Source organism: Phaethon lepturus, unplaced genomic scaffold, assembly GCF_000687285.1.
Source record: "Phaethon lepturus isolate BGI_N335 unplaced genomic scaffold, ASM68728v1 scaffold19399, whole genome shotgun sequence".
Classification (NCBI taxonomy): Eukaryota; Metazoa; Chordata; class Aves; order Phaethontiformes; family Phaethontidae; genus Phaethon; species Phaethon lepturus.
In genome coordinates, this window is record NW_010563023.1 from 1 (window position 1) to 18,190 (window position 18,190).

At 41.8% G+C, this 18,190-nt stretch overlaps 1 long non-coding RNA gene across 1 annotated transcript in view; it reads right to left on the reverse strand.

Moving 5' to 3' along the window:
- Window positions 1–12,672: 12,672 nt before the first annotated feature.
- Window positions 12,673–18,190, reverse strand: part of LOC104626531 — a 30,618-nt gene continuing 25,100 nt past the window's right edge. Inside the window, exon 3 of the long non-coding RNA XR_738089.1 lies at window positions 12,673–13,498. This is a non-coding gene — a long non-coding RNA (uncharacterized LOC104626531). The remainder of the gene's footprint in view (window positions 13,499–18,190) is intronic.

Sequence of the window (18,190 nt, forward strand, 5' to 3'; positions counted from 1 at the left end):
TGTTTATAGCCGGCAGTGAACATTTGCTATAATCATTGAGTATGTGTAAATGTTTTAGACATAAGCAAATGCCATAGGTGGCTGAATTTTAGCAAACACCAAAACACACGTGTCTTCAAGGGGTTGAAGGTACTTAACGGCAGTGACTAGTTAACAGCAGTAGCTGGAGAGATAAAAACAGCACTACCAACTTAAGTAAAGCAAGTGAACTCACAAAAGGTGATTCTCAATGTTTTTTTCAAGTTTCATATCACTCCTCTTGGATATAAATATCCTGATCCATATGTTGCTTTGCTAAATGGTGCACAGAATAAGGAACTGTGCATCTTGTCTCTTTATAGGGCACTTCCACCTCAGCCTGATGGGTTTGGAGAGGAGTCGCCTTCCCACACATGGCCCTTCCAAATGTCCATGAGGGAAGGACTATCTTTGGGCTGACACAGCCTTCAGGTGCGAGGTGCCACCTCACCTCACTGCAGGATGCACCCGATGCACTATTGACCCTCACTCATCCCACACCTGGGTCTTGCAGAAGAAGGAGCAGCTCTGCCACATCCAAGCCACTACAGGTGGTATGAACCTGTACATACAGTTGTTTTCCTGATGTCACCATGCTTTCACAAAATCACAGAATCACTAGGTTGGAAAGGACCTTCAAGATCATCAAGTCCAACCATTAATCCAGCACCACCATGTCCCCTAAACCATGTCTTGGTTTAATACAGAACAACCTTATCTGAAAGCCCTGCCTTGTACATTCATCAACCGACTCTAAACATTCCCCAGGTATTATGGATACCGCACTACCAAACGTGAGCATCGCAGAGAATCCTAACCTCCTTTTTTGTTCTGGCTTCTCTCTGTTTTATATTTGTTAATGCCACACATTATAGGGCAGGATGAGGAGTCTCTGTGGATTTTTTACGACAACACAAGAAGAGTGGTTTTCTTATTTCTAGTACAGTCTTTGAGGAAAGACACCCTTCAATGGAATATATCCTGATCCATCTGCGATGAATGATGTGGGTCTCTTTATACAGATCTTTATGCAATGTTAGTTAATTGTAATTACTTACTGTATTTTGAAGCAGCTGCAGCATGGCAAAGATCTGCTAAATGATTACTGTTCTTCAGAGATGCCGAGAACATCGTTTACTAAAGGATAGGTGAGACCCAGCATGAAACTATACCAAAGAGATTCCCCTGCAGAAAGAGAAAGATGAAACTGAGTTTGCTCTTAGCAGCCCCATTCCAGCCTCCGCTACCGCCGCAGACATAGGTGCCCTTAGCACGACGTGGTAGGAGAGGAATTTCAGCATGAAATGTGGCACAGATGGGCCAGAGAAGGGACATTTTGCATGTTCTCTTCACCTCCAGTCCCCTGCCTCATCCAGCTCCCTCCTGCCTCTAGCAAATGTTACTTCCTTTAGCTTCGTTGTGTGGGTGCTGACACAATGCAGACCTACAGCAATGTTTTCTCCACTTGGGGAAACAGCGAAGCCTGAATTAAGCCTTCCCTGTTGGTATTCGTACTGTGCTGTGGTGGTTTTTTTTTTATTTTTACATAACTTACAGCTCACCCACAAGCAGTTCACCATTATCAGCTTCTCGCTTGCTTACTGTCTCTGTGTGACCGTCAGGTGTATGAAGCTCGTTCTTTGCTCCCTCCATTATGCTTTTAATAGCTTTTTGGAGGGTTTGCTTTTGCTGTTCAGATCCTTACATTTTCATCTAGCTGCTGCTGCTGTGCTGCTTCAACATAGGCAAAGATTTCCTTGATTATATTATTTTAAATTTCATCTACTTTTCCAACTCATCATCGTCTGGATCAGGCTAGAATCTGTTCTTTCGTTCTCCTAGAATCAGAAGGACGTGAGAACAGCAGCAGTTTGGTGTGGCAGATGAAAGGTCCGTGCAGCCCCGTGTCCCATATGCACTGATCGGTGACCGATGGCTTTTGCCAGCTGCAGCGTTCGGCAGCTCACGGCCCTCCTCAGCAAGCTGGTGCTTTCATATTTAATACTTGATCATTTTGTTCCATGAATTTTCCTAATGATTTTTTTTAAGCCATGCACCCTTTTAGCTTCCACTCTATCCGGTGGTAAGGAGTTGTACAGCCTAGCCCCATTTTTGGGTGGAGAAGCACTATCTTTTGTTTGTGTCGAACCTGTTAGCATGTTGTTCCTTCACCAAGATACTTATTAGCGCTGTGCTGTATCACTTGTGCCGCTATAAGCTAAGAAAAGTAAAAAAAAACCTCTTTTTTTTTTATTGTTTTGGAATAAAACCTGTCAGTTTTGTAAGTAAAAATAAAGTGGCCCATAATGAATATGATGTCAAGTGTAAATCACAAATCAGAGCTGACAACTGAACGTCTGAAAATCTGATGTTGCAATTTTTCCCTTTTCTTTAGGACCTTTGAACAAATCATTGGGGGCTGGCAACATCTGAAAGTGCTTAGGTGAAAGTGGCATGAAGAGGTGTGATCAAAAGCCATTTTCATAGCAGACATAAAAATCATAGCATATCTGATTTAAAACAGGGTAAGCAAAACCTAACCTGCCTGCTGAAAAAGATTGCATTGAAACTAGTTTTAGCTATCATGAGGCTCAAGTAGCATGCTTGGGACGCTGGAGATTTGGATCTAAAGCAAACCCTCACCAACAGGCATTTAAATACGCTAGAGACTTCGAGTCTTGCAACGTTATGATGTTATGTATATGAAGAAAACTCCCTTTAAATTATGCAGTCTGATGTTAGGGTGAAGTTAAATTGCATACAAAATAATAATTTTCATTATCAGTTAAAAAATCACCCCACATTTTAAAAAGATGTTCATAGGCATCTAGCAATGTAGGTTAAAAAAGAAGAAAAAAAAAACACAACTTTTTAGCAAGGTACAAAATAATGTGTTTAGCTTCAGGCATTCTTTAAACTGCCTCTTTTCTAGGAAGGGAACACAGATGTGTGAGATTCCGGATTTAGTTCCAAGCCAATACTCTTAATTAACTTCAAATTGTTTAAATATATAACATCTCAGTGCAGGGAAGTAGCATCCTGGGGGTGCATGGTGCTGCACTCGGGTGTCAGTTGTTGCCAAGGTCCGCCTGCAGCACCCCAAACTACTACATGGGGCTGATGTATGGCCCCGGTTTGGCAAATTACTTGAGTGTGTGTCTGTTCTTTGGACACGTAAATAAGGCCAGAAGGGTGTTTGTACTGGGAGGGATGCCTGGGATAGGAAATATGGATATTGGTTAAAGCTAGAAGAGCACATTTGGCCACTGCTCTCAAATGACCTTGGGAATGTTTTGGCAAAGGAAAATGGTACTCAGGAAAGACACGAGGGCTCTGGAAGACGAAAACTGGTCCTAAACTGTAGGACCCGAGGATAAGCAGTAGGCAAGGAGCAGGCAGGGAAGACTGGGTTGGGTGGGGCCAAGGGATGGATTCTAGTGGAAGATGAAAAGGAAACAGAAAAAAGTATTTTCAATAGGTTTAAATTCACTATACATGGTCTGTTTCTCCAGTGGAAAAGTTTTAGTGGTTCACAAGTCAAAAGGGAGTTGAAAATGCCTACTTGTGGCCTCAGCTAAGGCTGTCTCCCTCAGCTCCCAGTGCGCGCGAGCCAACATCATTTGTTTGTGCCAGTTGTGCACTGCACCGATCCTGTGGGTAGCGGCACCGAAAACAGATCTGGGGGAAATGAATAATGCTGTCTGCGGTGGCGGGTTTGAACAGCATGCAGCAAACAGCACCTACAGCTGCCACCTGAGCACCTAGGGTAAAGGAAAATATTAAGCTACTACTCATTGTATGGTGGTGTCCTCCTTACGCACCTCTGAGGTTGTGGTCCTGAGGAAACTTGCATGCATTGAGAACATGTGAGAGATATTAATCCTATGCACAGGCTGTTGCAAAGAAATCTTCTGATTTATTGAATTTGCAACTTTAATATTGTTCTTTGGCAATCCATACAGTTGTATACACTGTGTATGCACGCAGACACGTACACATACACATGCTTTTTGTACCTGATTTTTCTCCTGTATCGCACTGGTAAGATACCACTTTATCTCCAATGACTTCAGGAGAGCTGCTCAGAGCTAAAAGTACTGTAAATGAGTGGTTAATGAAGTCTACTGTGTCACCCCCCCACTTTCTGGGCTACGTGCAAGGCAGTGTCCCGAGGACGTATCTATACTGAATGCCGCACTGTGAGGAGATCCCCAAGCAAGCAGCTAGAGAGAAAGCTCTGGATGGTATCAGTGTGGTATGATGCTATTAATTAGTCCTGAGTTAATTAGCCCTTGCGAGAGGCAGTGCTAACCTGGTTGTATTGCTTTGGGGATCCTATGTAATGTCTCTGCATGGGATTGTGCTGTGTCATACCTTGAGGACGTACCATCCCCTTCTGAGCCAAAGCGAGATCTGCCGCACTCTGCTCCCCTGTGTCGCACGGGTAGGCCATTGGATTTTGGTGGGAAGGATGGTCTGTGTTGCTCAGTAGTGACCTCTCTCATTTACTGAAGAGCAGTGAGGAAGACCAGAGCGGTGAAAGGAAAAGGCCGTGGCAGAGGTCTGTACAGTGGGCCTGAGTGTCAGGGAGAAGGTGAACAGGGAAGAAACATGTTGGTTATTTTCTGTCATGGGGTTAAATGAAAGAGGCTCAAAGCAAAGAAAATGAAGTATTTCTTCATGCAATGTGTAGTTAAGAAATCAAACTCCTTGTGCCAGCATTTTGTGCATGTTGGACGTTTGTACAGGCTCAAAAAGCCAATTAGACAAATAAAGAAAGAAGCCACCCAAAGCTGTCAAGTGGCAAGATTCATTTTTGGCTAAGGAAGTCCTGGGGTAGCAGTCACTTGAGGCTAGGAAACTACATCAAAGAAAAGTTGCTACACCATTGCCCTAGTCTTACACCTTTTCCCAGTCATCTGCTGGTGGCCAGTGCTGCTGCCAGGCCGCTGGCCCAGAGGAATCTTTGGTCTGTGCCAGTAGAGCTCTTCCCAGATGTCACCATGTGGTAATTGTATCGCATCTCATGCGTGTTCTCCAAACTCAAAGAGTCTCTTGTGGTTAACTTAAAACAAAGTACCTCCATTGGAAATGTTCAGCTAGTAGACATGTTCTTGAAAAAGGCAGAGTCACCAAGACGAGGACAACAGAAAAAATAATAATGCAAAATCATGTGATTTTTTTCGTGCAGGGGTTGACCTATACTTCAGAAGAAATGCATGCCACCAACTTACACTCAGAACAATAACATAACCCACACAAGGCACAGAAAGAATACATTTCTTGGATAAAACTTTAGGTCAGCTCAGGCCAAATTCAGTAAAAGCAGAAATACAGTACAGATACCAAGACACTGTGTATCTCATTATGTATCTCATTGGGCCCCTCACTACAAGAAAGACATTGAGGTGCTGGAGCGTGTCCAGAGAAGGGCAACAAAGCTGGTGAGGGATCTGGAGCACAAGTCTTATGAGGAGCAGCTGAGGGAACTGGGGTTGTTCAGTCTGGAGAAGAGGAGGCTGAGGGGAGACCTTATCGCTCTCTACAGCTACCTGAGAGGGGGTTGTGGGGGGGTGTGTGTTGGTCTCTTCTCCCAACTAACTAGTGATAGGATGAGAGGAAATGGCCTCAAGTTGCGCCAGGGGAGGTTTAGATTGGATATTAGGAAAAATTTCTTCACCGAGAGGGTGGTCAGGCATTGGAACAGGCTGCCCAGGGAGGTGGTGGAGTCGCCATCTCTGGAAGTGTTCAAAAAACGTGTGGATGTGGTGCTTCAGGACAGGCGTTTAGGGGACATGGTGGCGCTGGATTAATGTTTGGACTTGATGATCTTGAAGGTCCTTTCCAACCTTAGTGATTCTGTGATTCATACTGGGAAAAATTAAATACAATTCAAGTATGTGCTGCCACAGATAGATCAGCACGAGTATTTTTATCTTTAACAAAAGCTCTTGCTTAGTAACATCAAATACTACAGAAGCACCAAGTAGCATCTGAAAGGAAATGAAACCTGGCTTAGAGTAAACAAGTGAAATAAGCAAAGAGTTGTGCTGCTGTATGCTGAGCAGAGTGATGGATATTTGTCAGACTTCTGAAGCTGTGCTCCATCCCTACATTCAAGGCAAGCAAATAAGAAAGGATATTCAGGAAAGGACGATAATTAGCAGTTGCTCCCTCAGAAAAGGCTTGAAGGTTTTCAAATTGGCTCCTGCCTTTCTAAGCCAGTCAGGAGTCAGCCCAGAGAAACTGTGTGTATTAAATATATATGGGTAATATAACAACATCATTCATATGTTCAGGCACTCCTTTGAACAACCAAGTGAGCCAGGAGTCTAATGAACAAAGAGTTGAATGCAACCTCTGGATAACCCTTTAATCTTCTCCTCCATTCCCCTTGAAAATCTGAGGAGGGAAACACTAGAAGACAACAGATTGAAAAAGCCCAACCAAGGGAACTACTGGCGGACAGCTAGGCATGGGTGTTTCTTTTGTCTGCAAATTTTAGCAATTAAGGAAGTGTTGAAAGATTCTGAAAACATGTTATCATTGAGGGAAGAGAGACTCTTAGGATTTTTAAAAGTCAGATGATCTGTAAATACGGTAAAAGACTGACTGACTGTAGTTGATTGTGAGTCAAAAGTCAGTTCAGCCCTGCCCACCCTCCAACAACATTAAAAACATAAGCTGTCAAATACGAAAATGGGCAGTCATTCTTCCTCTGATGCCGCAGCCTGTGAATACCAAAGCAACACATACTGTAATAGCAAGGCACTGTTGAGAGGAGCTCTAAAACCCCATCTGATCCTCCATATGTTGTAAGAGAAGGAAGAGTTCCTGAAAGGAGACAGACTCCGCAGTAAAGTAAGAAAATGCCTGAAACGCTCTGAAGATGGCTTTGTGGGCAGATATTACTATGAGAAGGAAAGCAGAAGTAAAAAAAAATCAGATATTGATTAGGAAAAGCTGTGAATAAGGTTGAAAGATTTACAAATAAGCCATTAAGAAGCTATCATCTAATCAAAACCATAATCTTTCATTTTATGCCAGAAAATTAATTATATTGAATTAAGCCAAAAGAACAAAGGTGTTTGGAAATAAAATATGTCAAAGGATGAATGAATCAACATGATGAATTCAACATGAAAATTCATCAGGAATGATGACCTAGCTGCCAAATCAAATATGGGTTCACAAATGTAATTAAGAAAATCAAAATAGTCCTGCGTCAATCATTAAACAATTAGAGCATGGGGAGTAATGAGAGGAAAGAAAGGACAGCAGTCAAGAAAAAAGGAAATATCTAACTGCTGTTCTCTGCAACAACAGGTATGAATGACCTTGAAAGGTGGGCATTTCCCTGAATTAAAAATATTTTAGTATGTCTTTTGGCTCCCAGATGCTGTTTATCTCTGTCTTACTTGCTGCAAAGACAGTTTTGTTTCCACTTACCCTCTGCCCATTATTTGAGGACATAATTCACCTTGTGGAGGTCTTGCTATACCATGTGTCTACATGATTGATCTTGTCAAAGTGGCTGGGCCAACAAAGTGGCGTAATTTTGTTACTTTTAGGCACTTTTCTAAGCAAGCGTATCATTGGTCCCATAAACAAGGATGAAGGTTGTGTGAGATCAAGCTTCTTAGAAGGGACACAAAAATTAAACAAGCAACCCAACAAGAAAGAGGTCATTAGATTAGAGACATCTACTAGTCCAGAGCTCACTTGGTGGATGCAGTCAATAAAGTAGCCTGTGTGGCCAAAAGATTTTTAATTGTGAGCATCTTGGATCTGCTTTACATTTTAAGTTTAAATCAAGCACGCTACGTTGCTCCCTGTGGTCCATGCAAAGGTAATGGTTCGGTACGGCACTCAGTGGGAAGCCATGCCACTGGCAAAGTCAACAGCACCATTTCTATAGCAGATTCTTCTCCAACAGCTCAGTCATTCTTGTCGGTTCTGCTTTGGACATCCAGTAAGATCACTGCTGAAGCAAGTGTGACATCTGCAGCAGAAACAGCCATGAATGCGCGTTGCTTTGCACCACTCCACAGAAGTTTGCTGTTGAAAACGTTATGCTTAGAAAATAATGAATGAGAGAAGCATCAGAAACCAGCCTGAACCATCTCGCACCTACTTAAAATCTAGTAGTGTGCTCAAAAGAAAAATAACAGCATTGAAGAAATGCATTTTCCTGCAGAAAAGCAGAATTCTGTCTTCTCTTTGTCCAATATGTGGAATGTTCCCATTGATGTCTAGGACCAGATGTACCAGAAAAGACATTTTAGTCTTGGAGATTTTATTCCAAAACATAAGTACAGATTGGGATATTACCTGTATAGATGGTTGTTTACTACAAAAGCTAGCTGTTTTATACTAAAAAAAATAAAGATTGAAATATCTCAATGTATTTAATTTTACCCTTCACTAAACTGCATTTGTGTGCTTAACGTTAACCTTCCCATTCAACTGCCATTAGCTGCTAATTAAGATGTTGATATGCTGATTGTATATCTCGCAGTAGAGATGATTTGCAGGCACTTACTAGGTGTTTATCAAACTCCAGCACACGTATTGGTTTAGCATAAGCGTGGCATGTTTAATTTACTGAACACTGTCCCAGTTCTCCACTCTTTTTTTCTAATACGTAATAAGCAAAACATGGCCGGTTGTCAAGAATCATCTCAAAAAAGAAGAAAAGCGATCTAGGTCCTCTCGTGCAAACAGTTTTTACCTCTGATTTCAATAAGCCTTATTTGGAAATCTCTACAAAGATCACAGCATATGAATAAAAAAATGAATAAGCCCGTTGACTTTGCCTACAACTTGCATATTCCCACAGTCAGGAACAGGAGGCTCTTTACTGTTAAAGGTTTGTTTCAAGCAACTTCCTTGTTACTAATGAGAAGAATTTAAATCGATGAAAGGCAGTGATGATTCTGCTAGTGCAAAAGCAGTTCTGCAACACAGGGTACATTTTCACAGGACTTTAAAATACAATTTATGAATACTTGCTCGCAACATAATTGTCTTTTCTGCTGACATTTTCAAAGCAACACTGTGATTTGTTGGGTCTCCTGAGAGTCCGAGTACAAAACTGATAATTATATTAAATATACATAGACAATAAAGAGTGTGTTTACATAACTATGCCCATAAATATCTGATTGAACAGTCATTGTTCTCAAAACCCTTTTAAGCAGCTCTCAGAGGGATCCAGTTCTAATGACATGATGGTTTAAAAGATGTTGCTCAGTCTTGTTCCATATTTAATTAACTTTCCTTTTTTAAACTTGTGACGGTAGAGACAATAACAAATAGCTCTGAAAAGAGAGCGAGCTTTGAAACATGAGTGAGACCTTGTCAGGCTTTTGTGTGCCACAGGCAGAAGAAGATCTGCACACAAGAGCTGGTGGCCGGGGACCGCCCAGCTCCCGAGGGAGTGCACTGCTATAGCATTCACAGCTCACTACTACTAACAACAACAGCAACAACAATAATAATAATTAAAGAAATCTTCTGCATACAAATAAGGGAAGCAACATGGGGAGGGAAATTGTATGTACTAAATGAAATTGGTAAAATAGGCCTAAACTTGTTTATTTTTGTGCTGCTACAGAGCAGTGAAGCAAATACTTTAAAGAGAATGGCACATTGCCCACGAAGATGTAAAGGGCGTGTGAACATTAATTGAGCATCAGTGTATGACTGAACACGTTAGACAGAAATTCAAGGTAACATTTCTGAATTCATGGATGGTCTTATTCTACGGAGTCCTTCACATTGCCTCATCCCAGACAGGGCTTCAACAGCAGCACAATATTCTGTTTTCACACTGAGCTATTTTTAATTGTCACCAATTATAATTCATTTACTTTTATGTGTCCTGGTTGTCACAATATTAACATTTGTAAGTCTTTCCCTTTTGCAGGCTGTGAGAATCTGTTGTGACATCTCAATAAAGTGGGATTCAATCAAGGTGTGAATGAATTGTTAATCTTGTTATAAATAGAAGGTGCCATATGTTGGTAAGGAAGGGACGTCTCTCTTTTTTTGTTCTTGAGGACAGTGGTAATGAAACAAAGTGAGTGGTCATGCCAGAATTACTAACAGCAGCCCAGTCACTGAGAGATGGAGAGGACTCCATGTGCTTTCGAGAAGGAAGTGATAACGTGTCCCAGGCAGAGCTTTCCAACTACTCTTTTTGGGGTTTGTAGAGCAAGTCCTATATCAGGGAAAGCAATGAGAGCACTGGACTAGGAGTGAACCAAAGAAGTTCCGATAACCTCCTTGTGAACTGAGCCGCCTAAAATGGATTGGAACGTCTTAACTTAGGCAAGTGGCTATGAAAATGTACGTGGTGGTAAGAACTCCTATTTTGGGTAGCTGAATGTCATAAAGGCCTAATACCCATTTATTCCTGGATCATCTTTTGTTCAGGTAAAGACTCAGTGCATTTCCTCATAAATCCTTTGCTCAGATAGTATCTGGGTAGTTTGCCTGCAGTATAAATACCATATTTATACCTGCTTTAGGTCTGTGTGGTTTCCTAAACACAGCTCCAGCAAACAAGTACGAGGACTAATCGTTTTATGAAACTATCACTTACAGTAAAACTACTGTCCACTTGAACTCTTGGTTTGGCTCTTGGAATAAAGCCAGTCCCAGAGGTAAAATGATACCTTGTCCATCAATCTATCCACACAACCCTTTGAATAGATTTATCCTTTCACATTAGGTTAAGGGTATGAGGAGGGGCTCATCGTAGCTTTTGCTGACCCAGGACAGCGGAAGGCGTGCCACCGCTGAAATGCACACACGCGCACAGGGAGAGCTGTGTCTCTTCTTCCAACAGGCAAGATGATCTGCCTCTCCTGTTGATTTTCTAAACGCTGTGGCAATTCCCCAAGGAATACTCAGTTCTCATTGGGAAGTTCGGATGTCTTCCATAATCTATTTAAACAGCTATTTAGGTATCACTGAGAAACCTGTTCCTTCAGGAAAGGTAAGAGGATTCCAGCACTTGACACTAGCAGCCAGCTCTCAGGAGCCACCTGGGGCTGCCTGTGGCCGTAAGACCCTTCTACTCCCCCGCACCGACCTGAAGGGACAATCGATGCATAAAGTCTTCATCACACTTGCTGTCGCTGTTTACTCTTCCTTTATTTACATATCTAGAAATCCAACATCTTTGTATGTTTTGCAAGCTGTCATGACATGAGACGCTAGTAATATGCTATGTTTTGCTTGCTAACATATTTTTGACATATTTTAGCTTTTGATTATAAGATTGCATCTTTCCCAGCTACCATCTGTCTCAACTCAGTGGCACTCTGGCACTTACAAAAACAGTAGGGTGTAATATTTCTTATATACTTGAACTCTACTAGAAACATGTTATTTTCAGTCTTAACCAATATGTCACACTTTCACACATGAGGGCTGAAATGTCTTATATCCTTTAAGGTACCTGTCAAAAATAAAGAACATATCATCACATTCAATTTGGCTGAGATGAGTAATATATTAATGAGAGTAAGAATGGGAACAGTTTCTGGCTTATAAATAGAACTGGCATTTTACAAGCTTTGTGTACTCGTGCTTGTATTTATCCTTTTGTCAGCACAAATGAGATATTTGTAAAGAAACCCAGGAACTTCTTTTTTGTATTTGGCAAAATATGCACAATATTCTCAAAGCTGGAGTTTCAAACGTGACACATTTTTTCTTGTAATATCTGGTAACCTGATACTTTCAGACTTCACTTCTTTCCTCCTCCATCTGTGGAGAGTCAAAATGTGACATTCAGCAAACTGGAAATCACACTTTATATCTACCCTGACAGCAATAGGCAACCAGCTCCAGCCATTTGGACTGTTGTGATGTGCAGCTCTTTAACTGCAGTATTTCAGCAACGCTGGTTTCCATGGGATAAAACCAGCAATTCCAGCAATAGTGTAAGATACTAAAATAGCTGGAGAATGGTTTTTTGCTCCTCTTTTGCAGGTGAGCTGGAGTAGTGGGGGTTACTGGTAGACAAGGCGTTTTTATCCCCTCCTTTCTTCTCGAAATGGCAGGCAGTCAGGAGACAGTTCAGACCCCAGCAAAGCTGTGAGGTCTCGTGACAGCTCCTCCAGGGCCACGGTGCTCGCGAGCATCATCCCGTAGCGTGCACCACCTCCAATGCTGCTACCCATGTCAGAAGAAAGGGTGAGGGACGAGAGGTTAACAGTGCTACCAGCAGAGTTGTGGCTGCCAGTTGTCAGTACTAGACCCAACTCACTAAAAAATATCACATGGAAATACGCCGATAATTATAGATGGAAGATGTGCGGCGACTCCTCTGGCAACCAACACGTCAAGTGTACAGGTATGACATTGTTGAGACTGCCAAATAAAACAAACTAACACAGAAAACCAGAAAAAGTGAATATTACCCTCGAGCATGCATTGCCTTGCACTGGGCCAGCAGATCTGTTTCTCTCCTTAAGTTTAGTTAAATGCCCAGCGCTGAGAAAAGTGACCTTCTCCTACCAAGCAGTGTATAGGTCCTGATACAATCGGATTCCAGACCTTGGTGGTCTTTAAGTACTACAGCAGGAGTAATGATAATGCTACTTTCAAAGGAAAAAGACAAGACACAAGCACGCTCACACATAATGGTAAACTGAATTTATTTCCATTTGGAAAACAATTCCAGTAATCTCCAGGTTCAGACCGCAGAGTAAACATTAATAACAGTAACATACAGGTTAGTTCAACTGATTCAAGAATTTGGCCGTGTGAAATCATTAAGGAAAGTCTTGAACACTCAAAGCTTCAAATGGTATCCAGAAAAAAAAATTTCTTTGACAATCTACATAACAACTATTGCATATATGGTAATGCTATCTGTCATATCGCAAGGCTTACAAATATATATACGGGCCTTATTCAACTGTGGGTTCCTGCTCTGTGAGAAAGAGTCTCTTCATATTTTTTTGCAAGAATCTTCAATAAAAAATAGTCTTAGATTCATCCGTTTGCATACCAAAAGAGATTTCTAGACTGAAGTTTAAAAGAAAGGAAGGCCAAACAGAGCTGTAATGGAACATAGCTATTACCTTCTCCCTCCTCCTTGAAAATGACACTTTTTCTTAAGCTATTTTTTTCCCCTCACACAGTATTATTATTATTTGTCTCTTTCTTGAATAGGGCCCAAGTCCACTTGTCTTTATAAGACCATTTTAGTATCAGACAACATAATACATGTGCAACACTTTATATACAGGAAGTCTATCCGGTGCTCAAAAGTTCAAACACATGAACATCCAACAGTTTCGATAATACAAGTTTTATGGTACAATACAATGTTTCTGAATAATATACATTAACAATGAAAGTTTCGTGCAAAGAGTAAAACGTGTTCCCTTTTTGTGCCACAAAGAATTCTCTGGAAGAGACGGGCCTTGCACTAACTGCTGTGCTGGGTCATCGTATGATTCTGTAACAAAAACATAAGGAACAGCTTAGTCACAGGACAGGCATTTCTGTGAGAAAGAAAGATGCAAAAACGATTCTCCCAACATATCTCGCAAAATGATGGACTGGAAACAGAGTACGTTCGACCCCTCCTTGTACGCGAAACTGCACACCGGGTCAGCGGTGCTGGTGTCTGCTTACATACGGCTCATGGTTTATGCATCATGCAAATGAGAAGTGCGTTTATTTCTCACAGAATCATAGAATAGTTTGGGTTGGAAGGGATCTTTAAAGGCCATAAAAGACCTTGCTGCCTACAACCCCAAAATATGCTAATTGGACTGTGCTTCCTAGACTGTAGCACCACTTCAAATGTTTTAGTGCACTGGAACCTATTTCCCCCTAAACAGTACAGCACAGTGTATTCTGGAAGAGTCATTCTGTGCCTAGCAGAGAGCTCAAAGGCTGATGAGAAAACAGGAGGGGCTGCCACAGCCCTTCCTTCGGTCACCAAAAACCACAGGTATTTTTCCTAGAGTGAATGCAGTGCCTTATGTGAGGTGACAGTGTGGGCTTTGGAGTGTGAAATTCTCCTTTCCCGTATGAGTAATCGCCAAATCCAGCAGCAAACACAAGTTTCACCCTCCTGCCTACTGCTGCTCTAATCAAGTCGGCCAATTTAGGGATGAGAGATGCTATTTCGACGCCTGCACTGGCTCAGATCCTTCACAAGTATCGAGCCGAGAGCAAGGATCCAACCCACTATGTGTTAAGAAGTCTTCTACAATGCAGACTGGATCCACAGATCACTGGAAAAGGTCTGCCAATGGCACTTCTCGGAGAACAGGGCAGCCACCGATTAGTGGTGAATCTTCCCACTAGTGATCTGGGCCAGAGTTGGGCCGGTGACCCAGAGGGCAGGGGTGTCACGTCCCACGATCTGCTCGCAGCACGTCCAGCCCCTTCACTCTGCTTTATTAAGTTAATCTGTCTTAAAACCCTTTTGGACTAACGCACTTCAGGATGAACCTGTTCCCAAAAGACAGTCATCATTTTCAACGAAGTGAACGTCTACTGAACCATACCCTCCAGAGCTGCATGGAAACAGCAGCTTTGGTGAAACAAATGTGAAATACAGCATGACTGCAGACCAGCCTGATAGTTCTCCCTCCTTCCTCCTTCTCTCTCCCTAAACTGTGCACGCACACAAACAATAGTTCATGGGACTTTTGGCAAGGAAAGGATCTTACAGTAAGACTGAGGAATTTTTAATGTAGTGCCATTCTCAAGATTAAAGGAAAATGACCCAGTGACACTCAAAGATGCAATTTCCAGATGTGAATACAAAATGATTTAATGCTGATGGCAGGAATTCCAGACCGTCCAAGGCCAGAGAGTGTTAAAAAAATACACTCTACCACTTGATTTCATCTAGCTGCTTCTCCTTCCCATAAAATCATTTCAAAATGCTGTAAAGCAGTAACAATAGCTGCAGACTAAAATGTTGGCTGGTCACAGGTAATGGGCTCTGACTGACTTTAAGCCACAAAAGCAAGGAAATTAAGAGTTAAGCCTGACAGTCGGCCCTTTTGTCATCCTGTTGTGTCCATTTATTGCAGCACTTACAGCGTAACACCACAAGCTTATTGGAGACCCCGCAGTACCTAGAAACAACAGGACAAGTTAAATATGGGGTGGCAGCCTGAATCCTGATTTTTTTCTCTGTTTCTGAGTAGGTGAAGTCATAAACCAGTTGTTATATTTGCAGAAATATTTGGGGGGGGTGCGGGTGTGTGTCTTTTGTTTCGATCTACTGAGAGCAAGCATGTCAGTCATGCCTGTTTTTTATTTCTTTTCACTAACTGAGAAATGCATAATCAGTTTGGAGCTGGATGAACAGTTGCATATGAAGCAGTCAAAAGGTGTTTTAGAAGTGTAGCCGTAACTCTGGCTGCAATGACGTTTTTGATTAAAAAATAAAAAGGTCCAAATACGAAGGAGACAAAATAGAACACAGCATAGGGACTGACTTGCCCCTGCTCTCATGTCCCTGACTCCCAGGCCCTGGTGCAAAATTAGATTCTCTAGAGATAATGAAGCGATAATAGAAAAAACCACAAGTGTTGCACAGAAAAACGAGACAGGGCGGGATACAAACATGAGGAAATGCATTGAGCAGTTTAGGCCTTAAAAAGGCAACTATACTTATTGCAAACAGTCAAAACAAAACACGGTTTCCAACGGAGTTAAAGCTCCCCCAAGGTGAGGGACTACGGAGAAATACCTATTTGTCTAAGTGGCAAAAAAAAAAATACAAAGTGGAAGCACTGCAGAAGTGTAACGTTGACAAGACAAGCAGGCTAAGGATGGGAGGAGAGAGATAAGAAAAGGAGGAAAATTCTGTAATCCCACAGAGAGCCATATTCCACTCCACCAAAAGCCATCTATTGGAGACCCCATGTCTAAGTGTCTGAAAATTGCAAACATTAATCCCAGTTATGAACTGTTGTTGTTTTTATGAGGGGTGTTGTGTTTAAAAATTTAGGGCAAAAATTCTCCTCCATTATCCACACAGCAGATCTCGACTCTTGACAGTCTCTTCGCCTGGTGTGCAGCGAGCTCCGCGCCTCCCCGGCAGCGGGAAAAACAGAATTTGGGGCTCCCGCCGGCAGGGACGCGGCAGGGACACGGGCGCGCGGTACACCCGGGGAGAGCACAGTATCACTGTCGCGATCGCCTGTGCGGCTCGGAGAGCACGCTGCCCTTCACTAAAGACACGCTACACGAGCTCGAAACATGCCTCCTCCGGAAACTTCAAACTAGTTTGCCTGAGTTCGGAGCAATTAGTGCATCCACTTGCCAAAGAGAAGTAATTTAGCTAAGTACAGGAGATATCATACGCTCCCCTTCTTTGCCTCCCCCAAATTTGACTGCACATAAACACATCTGTTTAATTATGAGGTAGTCTCCCTACGAAGCAAAAATCTCCATTTCCTACTTAGCAATGGAACGGGAAAAATATTTTTTTCTTAACGTGATCCTGCCTGGACTTCAGCAATAGCTACATTAACATTTCCAAGAGCTGCGATTTCATGAGGAGAAACTAGTTTGCAAACACAAACGCAAGCTCTGCGTGCACAAAATGGAGGAACAGGGAAGCAGGAGGTCTGCGTGTCACTGCATTTATTATCGCATTAGACACAAAATGAGCCAGAAAAACTGTCCTACATCCCCAGTTTCTCTGTTTCAATATTATCTGTAAAACAGGTATATTACCTGGGAAAACTGGAATTCAATATATTTCACAAGCAAAATAAACTCTTAAAATGCATTTGCCCTGTTCCTAGAGATATCTGCAGAATCCAGAATCCCAACTGTTACGTGAACTGCTATAAAATTATATGCCATCACTTTTCTGGATGAAAATGCTTTGAGATATCCCTGTTGTTAGCATTAAGGAGTTAAAAACATGCAAATACTCCACAATAATACCGGGTGGAAGAATCTCCATGGCAAAAAAAATGCTCGAGACAAAAGAGGTAATAATACTTTTTGTTGTTTGGTTTATGTCCTTGTGCTTGAGAGAGAACATGACAAGTATTAGCCTGCAAAAAGTTCCTGCCCACAGCATCAAAATTAACAAAGAAAAAAAAAATCCACAGATAGCCACAGACTCACTAGCCCATTGGAATCTTTAATGCGAACTGCGGTTGTATTCAATTTAAATGGAACTTCTGTTTTCTATGACTAGATGAAACAAGACATGGTTGTAACTGACAAACAGTGCAAAGAGGGTACATGTGAAGAAATACAAAGATGAAATGTAGATGCATTATTTCAACAGATGGTAACAGTACCACAGCAGCATGTTGTTTTTCCTTAGTTCGAGAACATAAACATGAATAATCAATCATCACTGATTAAGTAATTATGGTACCCTCCATGTTATCACTTATCTGGAGTCCTTTATCTATGTACATTACGGATCATCTTGTTATTTTTTTGCATTAAAAAAAATGCACCGCACTGCAATACAGTTCCAGGTTGTAAAACAAAACTCTACATTACTATCAACCTTTAAGAGCTACAATTTTTTTTTTTTTTTTTAACAAAAGCAATTGGTTTCCAACAGGCTGGATAATAAGTCTTTTGACCTGCATTCTTCTCTGACCCATTAAGGTCACCCCTGTGCTCGGGCATATAGCTGACTTAGGAAATGCCTGCAAGTCCTGCATTTCATCTCCTGCCCACTCAAAATAAAGCTTTCTTTAAATGTGTCTGTACGGGTCCCTGAAGACCAGGGAGGCATCCCTGTAGTGGGCAATGGAGGGACAGAAGCTTCTGCCTTTATTAATGAATGCAGACCATTATGAGTCTGGCTGGCTCCTGCACTGTTCCCAGAAGCATATACTGTACGTGACTTAAAATGCTAGAATATTGACACAAAGCGAGCTGGGCACCCCTAAGGAAAATTACTCCTTGGATATAATGTAGGCTCGTAACAGCTATTAGAGTACAAAATAAAACCCTCCGGGATCAAACTGACATATACCGCATTCTACCTACTCCTCAAACATTAGAAGAATTTCTTTGTGAAGGCATTCTCAAGGACAGCATTAAACTGACTTTTGTAGCAATCTGCAACAGCTTTTTGGCTTACAGCTTTTAGTACTAAATCTCTAGTTTGAATCAATAGAAGTACTATATCTTCCAC